Genomic DNA, 8,559 nt, shown 5'->3' on the forward strand with positions numbered 1-8,559 from the left:
CAAGCATACTCTGAGTTCCTGGTACTGCTGGAGGCCTGGAGAGGGTGCCAGATCCCCTGGAACTGGGAGTTTTGGATGGTTGTGAGCTGCCATGTGGGTGCTGAGAGTGGGACCCACATTCTCTTAACCCATTTGCGCTTAACCACTGAGCCACCTCTCCAGCCCCTACAACAATGTTTTCTAAAACTTCTTCCAGTAAAATGACACCACGTCGGCTGGGCTGCTGGGGACTCTGTCACCTTTTCACTATTTTTCCCATAGGACGTTTTTACTAGAACGGTAAAACTTTATTAAAACAGTGTAAGTGACCTCTTCCTTGAAGTATTTCTTCCTTTGGTCTCTCAGTATTTATTTTTTAATTAAATGTTGAGGATCTTAATGAACACATACTGTGCTCTTCTTTTTTTTCCTTTTCTTCCTTTCTATTTTTTTTTTTAATCCCGAGTTTGCTTGGTGCTGCCTGCTGGAACGTGGCTTGATCTCATTGACTTGCTCTTACACAGGGCCTGTGCAGGGAACCGTAGCTGCAGCAAGATCAGGTGCACAACAGCCGTGCATGCCCTGAAGACAGCATTTCACAGCGCTCCTCCCCATTCTCCAGCTCTTCGTCTTTCTGTTCCCTCTTTAGGGATGTCCATGAGCCTCGGGCAGTGTGTCCAGGGAAGGGTTAATATAGACGTCCCATTTGGGGCTGAGCAGTCTCTGCATTAACTACTGCTCAGAAGTAGAAAGGAGATCTCTGGCCAAGGCTGGGTGCAGCAGTCTACAAGTATTAGCGTAGATATTTAGAAGGCGCTCTGATGACTTGAACATTTAGTAAAACAACAGTAGTATCCTCTCTCCCGGCCCCAGGGCCCATGACCTCCCAAGCTATGGGCTTTAACCAGGTTTACAGTAACAGAAATGAATCCCCTCTTGAGGAAGAGGCCTCTCATCCAAACGGAAAGCGGCTGCTTACTCTGATCTTTGTACCACTATTGCAGTAGGCACATCTTACCTGCCCGGCCGGTGCTGCTGCATTCAGGATGCCCACACTGGGACTACTGCTTTTTCCCCTCAGCCCCTGCACAGACCCTTCCTCTGCTGTTCTGTACAATGGCAAGCAGTAAAAAACACAGATGGAGCCCTGGCTTTAGAGACTTTCCATGTAAATGGGAAAGGCTGGAGCAGGATCGTTCAGGGCTGGGAGATGGATTGTTTGGTAAAATGAAGACCTGATGAGAATGTGGCCGTGGTAGCACACCTGTAACCCTAGAGCTGGGGAGGCAATGACAGGAGGATCCTGAGGTTCACTGCCAGCCAGTCTAGTCCGTCAGTGAGAGACCCTGTCTCGAAAGGTAAGGTAGAGAGTGATTCAAAATGACACACAATGTTGACTTCTGGCCTCTACACACAAGCTACACACACCTGAACACACACACACACACACACACACACACACACACACACAGCAAGTGGCATCACTCAAACAGTAGCAGAGAGAATGAAGAATCACTTCATGGGACTAGAGAAATAGCTGAGTGGAAGACTCAGCTTTGGTTCCAGGACCCAAGTGGTGGCTCACAACTATCCATAATCCTAGTTTCAGGGACTGATGCCTTATTCTGACCTCTGAAGGCACCAGGATCAAACGTTGTGTCCAGACATTCAGGCAACACACACACACACACACACACACACACACGCACACGCACACGCACACGCACACGCACACGCACACGCGCGCACACGCACACACAAGTAAATCTTTTTTTTTCTTAAGCCATTTTTTTTAAAGACTACTTTAGGAGTATTTGTTCAATGTCTTTCTTTCTTTTTTCTTTCTTTCTTTTTTTTTTTTTTTTTTTTTTTTTTTTGTTTCTCTGTGTAGCTTTGCGCCTTTCCTGGAACTCGCTTTGGAGACCAGGCTGGCCTGGAACTCACAGAGATCCATCTGCCTCTGCTTCCTGAGTGCTGGGATTAAAGGCATGCGGCACCACCGCCTGGCGGTTGTTTTTCTTTTACTTAGAAGCTTGGGGGAAAGAACACCTCTATTCATGATTTTGGCTCAAATTTTTAATATATCAGTGGTTCTCATCCTGTGGGTTGTGACCCCTTGGGGGGTCAAATGGCCCTTTTGGAGTGGTTCCTTAAGACCATTGGAAAACATAGATATTTACATTACAATTCGTAACAGTAGCAAAATTACAGTTATGAAGTAGCAATAAAATAATTTTATGGTTGGGGGTCACCACAGCATGAGGAACTGTATTAAAAGGTCACAGCATTAGGAAGGTTGAGAACCATGCTCTCTATAAAGAATCTAGAAAAGCCACTCTGTTGTCCCCAAATGACAAGACACCTCTAGCAGCTGGGGACTCAGTCTCCTCTCCAGTCTGCACCACAGAGCTTGCTGTGTTTGGTAGATATCTTGATCATGAGTCCAGATCCACAGATCTGGACCCTCTGCTTCATCTTCACACCTAGCAAGGCACAGGGGCCCCATTCATTCAGCATTAGCATTTATTAGACATGAGCCATATACACTGCTGCATGCTGGGAGCTCCTGAGTGTTGATCCCACAAGGGTGGAGGATGAGACTGAGTTAGAACACCTGCTCTGCCTCACGCCAAGAGCTTGGAGCATTGGGCCTGTCACCCTCTGCACACAGCCCAGAACATTCTAGAATGTTCCTTGAAGATGTCCTGAATCTTTTCAGAGAAGATCAGGATGGAAGAAGAATAATTAAAATGTCCAGATTCAGGCTGGAGAGATGGCTCAGTGGTTAAGAACATTGGCTGCTCATTCAGAGGACCTGGGTTCAATTCCCAGCACCTACATGGCAGCTCACACCTGTCTGTAACTCCAGTTCCAGGGGATCTCACACCCTCACATCAATGCAAATAAAATAAAATAAAATTAATTATTAGAAAAATAAAATAAAATGTCCAGATTCACCATCAAACACATATCTCTTTCAAGCTACATCTGTTATGTGCTTACCACCTCCAGGAATTGCTGGTATCACATGCCTCCTCCCACACAGCCCTCCCAGGAAGTACATTCTATGATTCTCTGTTTTGTCATGGAGATGCTGAGACACAAAATCATTGAGTCCAGTGCCCATTGAGGCATCCATCCCATAACTGGCAGAGTCAGGATTTGAACTCAGAGCTCCTGCAAAGCTAAAGCCAGGCTTAGCATGAATCCAGGGCAAGAGCACTAGGTATCATGAAAAGGTTAAGCACAGAAGGATTGAGGACCCAGGGGAGTCTGGGAAGTTTGTAGACATCAGCCAGAGAGTGCCTCTGTGCTCAAGGAGGGGCCAACAGAGTACTGGAGAGAAGGCTGAGACATTATAGCCCCTTAGCAGGCCCAGCCCCACGTTCCATTCACTTTACCCCGCCACTCCCAACATATCTGCCTGCCACCTTTGCTGCCTCCTCCCTGTTCCATACTGCACTGGAGTGAAGAGTGTGGCCCCACAGTCCATGTCCACCCACACCCTGTGAATACAGTCATATTCAGTCATTGGGTCTTGGGTTAGGGATGCGGCTCCGTGGCAGAGTGCTGGCCTAGCAGGCATGGAGCCCTGGGTTCAATCCCCAGCATGAAATAAAACTCGGTTTGGTGGTATATGCCTGTAATCCAGCATGCATGTGGAGGTAGAGGCAGGAGGATCAGAAGTTCAAGGTCATCCTCAGCTACATAACTAGTTGGAGACCAACCTGGGAGACCAGGGGGTGGAGAAAGAGAGAGACAGAGACCGACACACAGAGAGATCTTTGAAGATCTAAAATGACACCATACTGGACTCACATGGGATTTAATCCAATGATGAATGACCTCAGAAGAGAATAACACAGACCTACAGAACAGAAAATGAGAGAGAGAGAGAGAGAGACAGAGAGAGAGAGAGAGAGAGAGAGAGAGAGACAGAGAGAGAGAGACAGAGACAGAGACAGAGAGAGAGAGACAGAGAGAGAGAGAGAGAGACAGAGAGAGACAGAGAGAGAGAGAGACAGAGAGAGAGAGAGAGACAGAGACAGAGACAGAGAGAGAGAGACAGAGAGACAGAGAGACAGAGAGAGAGAGAGAGAGACAGAGAGACAGAGAGAGAGACAGAGAGAGACAGAGAGAGACAGAGAGAGACAGAGAGACAGAGAGAGAGAGAGAGAGACAGAGAGAGACAGAGAGACAGAGAGAGAGAGAGAGAGAGAGAGAGACAGAGAGAGACAGAGAGAGAGACAGAGAGAGAGAGAGAGAGAGAGAGAGAGAGAGAGAGAGAGAGAGAGAGGCGGGTAGCACTCCATTGTAATTCCAGCACTCAGAAGGCTGAGGCTGGAGTGTGGGCCAGCCTGAACTACACAGAAAACCTAGTAAAGAACTAAAAAGTCAAATGAACTGAGCAGGAAACAGGTCAAGAGGGCACACATCAATGAAACCAAAACTGCCGATATTCCAGGGTTGGGAGCGGTAAGGAATGAGTATTTCCTCGAGCCCGAGACACCTTCATCTTGACTTTGGCCCTGACAGGAAACTAATATGAACACCCTCCTCAGCCCTCAGCTGCCTGTCGCCTGGCCCTTCATCCTTTTCTCTCTTCTGATCAGCGTCCCCCTCAGCAACAGAAGTGGTCTCTGCAATGCAAACTCCCACTGTCCCAGCCTGTCATTAAAACAGCCCAAAGGCAGTCAGGATGGCTCAGTAGGCAAAGGACTTGCTCAAGCCCGAGGCCTGGGTTTGATCCCCAGAACTCACGTGGTGGAAGGAGAGACTAGATTCCCTCAGCTTGCCCTCCATATTCTTTGAACAGGACGCATGAGTGTGTGGGCATGCATGTACACACTCACACACAAACACCACAATCAATCAATGTTTTTAAAACAGAGTCCCAAGATCTGAGCACATCTACAAGGCCCTGGATGGCCTGCCTTCTGCCCCGACCCCGACCCCACACTGACACCCTCTTCCCACCTGTCCTAGCCCCCCACTTTCCTCCACCCTTTCCCTCAACCTCCTGCTTCCCCCCACCATGACTGCCACCTCCTCCTCCCCTGCTCTGCTCTGGCCCCCAGCTCCCATCTGGCCTTCTTGGCTTGATCACACCTGATTACATGCTCCCCCACCCCCACCCCCCACCCCCCCACCCCCCGCCCTCCCTCACAACACCTGTCAGAGAGGCAGTCTCTACAGTTTGTCTGAATCTCTGATGAATCCCAGTCTCATCATCTTTATATTACATGAGGGGCTATGTTGCATTCCCACAAATGCCCAAGGCTCACCCGGGCCCAAGCTTGGCACATGGTATCTCTCAGTTATTGCCATGAAACACCACCCCAAACCCAGCAGGTTTAAAAAGCAATCATTTTTATTCTGCCACATGTGTTGAGCGGCTGGGGATGAGCTGGTTCTCCTGGCCTTGGGCTCCAGGGTTGTCTGAGCCTGACTCACAGATGAGCAATGCAGTCAGTGTGTGCAACCCGGGACCTGAGCTGAAAGGGCAGTGGAGACTCTGTAGAAGACCTGGGAGGAAAACCTGCAGCTTGGACGCCAGAAGAGAAGGAAGTCACGCACGAGGGTGGAGGAAGATGCTCCAGTGGGTGGGACTGAGGGAACAGTGACTGTTTCCTTAACAATCTCAGTCCCCACTGTCCTCAAATAGTATTTGATGAATTCAGGAAGACATTAAATCAAATAAGCTTAGTCACATAAAGGGACAGCACAGTGAAGGATGAAAGGAGGAGCCGCTCACGTGACATGCTCCGTGCCCAGTATTCCTGAGGTGGCTTCTGGGCTGTGGCATGCAGAAAGCCTTGGGTTCAGTCCCCAAGGTCTGTCAATTTTTTGTTTGTTTGTTTGTTTTTCAAGACAGAGTTTCTTTGTGTAGCTTTGTGCCTTTCCTGGAACTCACTCTGTAGCCCAGGCTGGCCTCGAACTCACAGAGATCCACCTGGCTCTGCCTCCTGAGTGCTGAAATTAAAGGCGTGCACCTCCACCACTTGTTGAATAAATGAATTTTTAAAGAAAAACCTTGTTTGAAGTGCCAGCCTTAGCGGCCTGACGATCCCAGCCCTTGGGAAGCAGAGGCAGGAGGCTGGGCAGTTCAATACATGAGACTCTGCCTCAAACAAAACAAAAGGAAACCTCACCTGTCAATCCCCACAGAAGCCTCCTGGTGTAGACGAGGAAATGCGAGGCGCAAATGAAAGGAATCATTTGTTCAGGACTATGTAGCCACTAACAACTCACGTGGTGGAAGGAGAGACTAGATTCCCTCAGCTTGCCCTCCATATTCTTTGAACAGGACGCATGAGTGTGTGGGCATGCATGTACACACTCACACACAAACACCACAATCAATCAACTCTCCTTATGACTGTGACTAAAACCCCTCACAGTAGCAATGTGTGGGAGGAAAGGTTGGTGTGGGCTCGGCTTCAGAGGCTCTCCCGGTGGGGAAGGCATGGTGGGAGGAACAGGCCAGTTCCAGGTTGGCCAGAGCTTGTGTGGAGGCTGGCTCGGTGGTCAGAAGCAGAGGGCTCAGGCTAGAAGCAGAAGCAGATACCACCTCAAGGCTCCGAACCAACAACCCACTTCTGCCAGCCAGGCCACTGTCCTGTAGATCCCACGACCCCCAAAACAGCTCCACGGAGGATACCTTACACCCCAGCTGTTAACAGCATCTCGTAGCTGCCACGGGCCCCTGGTTAGCTCTTCCTCCAAGAAAAGGCCCTTGAACCCAAGGTCTCTCCTGCCAGGCAGAGCTGAGAACCCGGGACACAGCTTGCTGGCTCTCACGGACACCTCAGGAGGCCAGACAGCCCTGGACACGGCTCCTGTAAGCACGCAGCATGCCTGTCCCCTTTCCATTGTCACAGGTCTCCCCAATCCTGAACCCTGGCCTCTCCTCTGTGCTATGGAATGCCCTGGGCTTTGAAACAGGCCCCTCTGGCTACGTGACGCTCTGGACATCGGGTAGACGAACACCAGTCTACCCTGTCCTGTCCCAACCAGTTCTCAGCAGTGGACAACCACATAACCATTCCTCACCCCGCCCGACCCTGCTCCATTCCGGAGCCACGGCAGCTCAGTGTGGGGGCCGCTGAATCTGGCTGAGGTCCCAGGCGCCCACCCAGAACACAGAAGGCGGAGGCCTGGCGTGGACCGAGCTGAAGGGCCTTTCTATTTAAAGGAAAAACACAAGGCAATATTTTTAGGTGCCAGCTAAGCTGTCTGTTGTGTGGCTTAGTGGTAGAGGGCCAGTCTGCAGCAAGGGCTGGAGCAGAGGAGGAGGAGGAGGTGAGCTGGCGCCTCCTGTCTCTGAGTGGCTGGGAGAGATTCTGACATCTGGTTTTAAGTGTGGGGTCTGTTATTTTCCTGTTCAACTGGTGGGTTTGCCTGGAGCCCTAGAAAAAACTCTCAGGAAATTGGTGGCAATCTGAACCCAGATCCTCTGGCCTCCGGGTCCCTGACACTAGACCACCCAGGATCTGGAACGTACCGTGAGTGGGCTGAACCTTTTCTGGTAGCTGCACCAGGAAACCACTCTGCAGCTGGGGGGTGGGGATAGGGGGGACCAATGAAGGGGGTGGAGCTGGGGCAGAGGGGGGCGGGGATCCCTGGCTCTGGGATGTCAGCGTGTGCTCCTCAGGTCTGGGCTTCACAGGGCTCCTGCTCCCTAGGGGCCAATGGCAGCAAGGGACACCAAGCCAGTCCTGTGGCTAGGCAGGGCCACACCAGCTAGAGAAGACACAGAGCCACAGCTAAGGCTGGGAGAGAAGCTGTGACTCCTCAGGACACCTGGTGCCATTGTGGCCGGGCTGGGTCACCGGCTTGGGGACAGCTGCCTCCATCATAAACCTGCTTCCACAAGCCAGCTCTTCACTGTGTGAGCACTCTCAGAGGCAATGGCTCCCAGAGGGCTTCAGTCCTAGCCAGGTGTGGTGGTACACACCCCCAATTCCAGCCCTTGGAAAGAGGAGGCAGGAGAATCAGTTCAACACCAGCTTCACAGCGGGTTTGAGGCCAGCCCAGTCAATATGAGACCCTGCCTCAAAAACCAAAGACAGAGTCAGGTGGTGGTGGCGCACACCTTTAATCCCAGCACTTGGGAGGCAGAGGCAGGCAGATCTCTGTGAGTTCAAGGCCAGCCTGAGCTACAGAGTGAGTTCCAGGACAGGCGCAAAGCTACACAGAGAAACCCTGTCTCAAACCTCCCCCCCAAAACAAACAAACAAAAACAAAGAACAGAGCCAGCCAAATGGCTTGATGGGCAAAACACTTGCAGCATTAGCCTGAGGATCTGAGTTCAATGCCCAGAAACCACAGTGAGGGATAGAACAGACTCCTGGGAGCTAACCTCTGACCTCCACAGGCATGCTGTGACATGCTTGTTTACACAGACACGACACAGACCAAGATACACACACACACACACACACACACATACATAGAGAGACAGAGAGACACAGAGAGAGACACAAAGACACACAGAGACAGAGAGACAGAGACACAGAGATACAGAGAGACAGAGAGAGATGGGCAGTCCCTCCTACTGAATCTGAGAACACCTGGTAG

Source organism: Peromyscus leucopus, chromosome 2 (genome assembly GCF_004664715.2).
Source record: "Peromyscus leucopus breed LL Stock chromosome 2, UCI_PerLeu_2.1, whole genome shotgun sequence".
In the NCBI taxonomy this organism is placed as follows: domain Eukaryota; kingdom Metazoa; phylum Chordata; class Mammalia; order Rodentia; family Cricetidae; genus Peromyscus; species Peromyscus leucopus.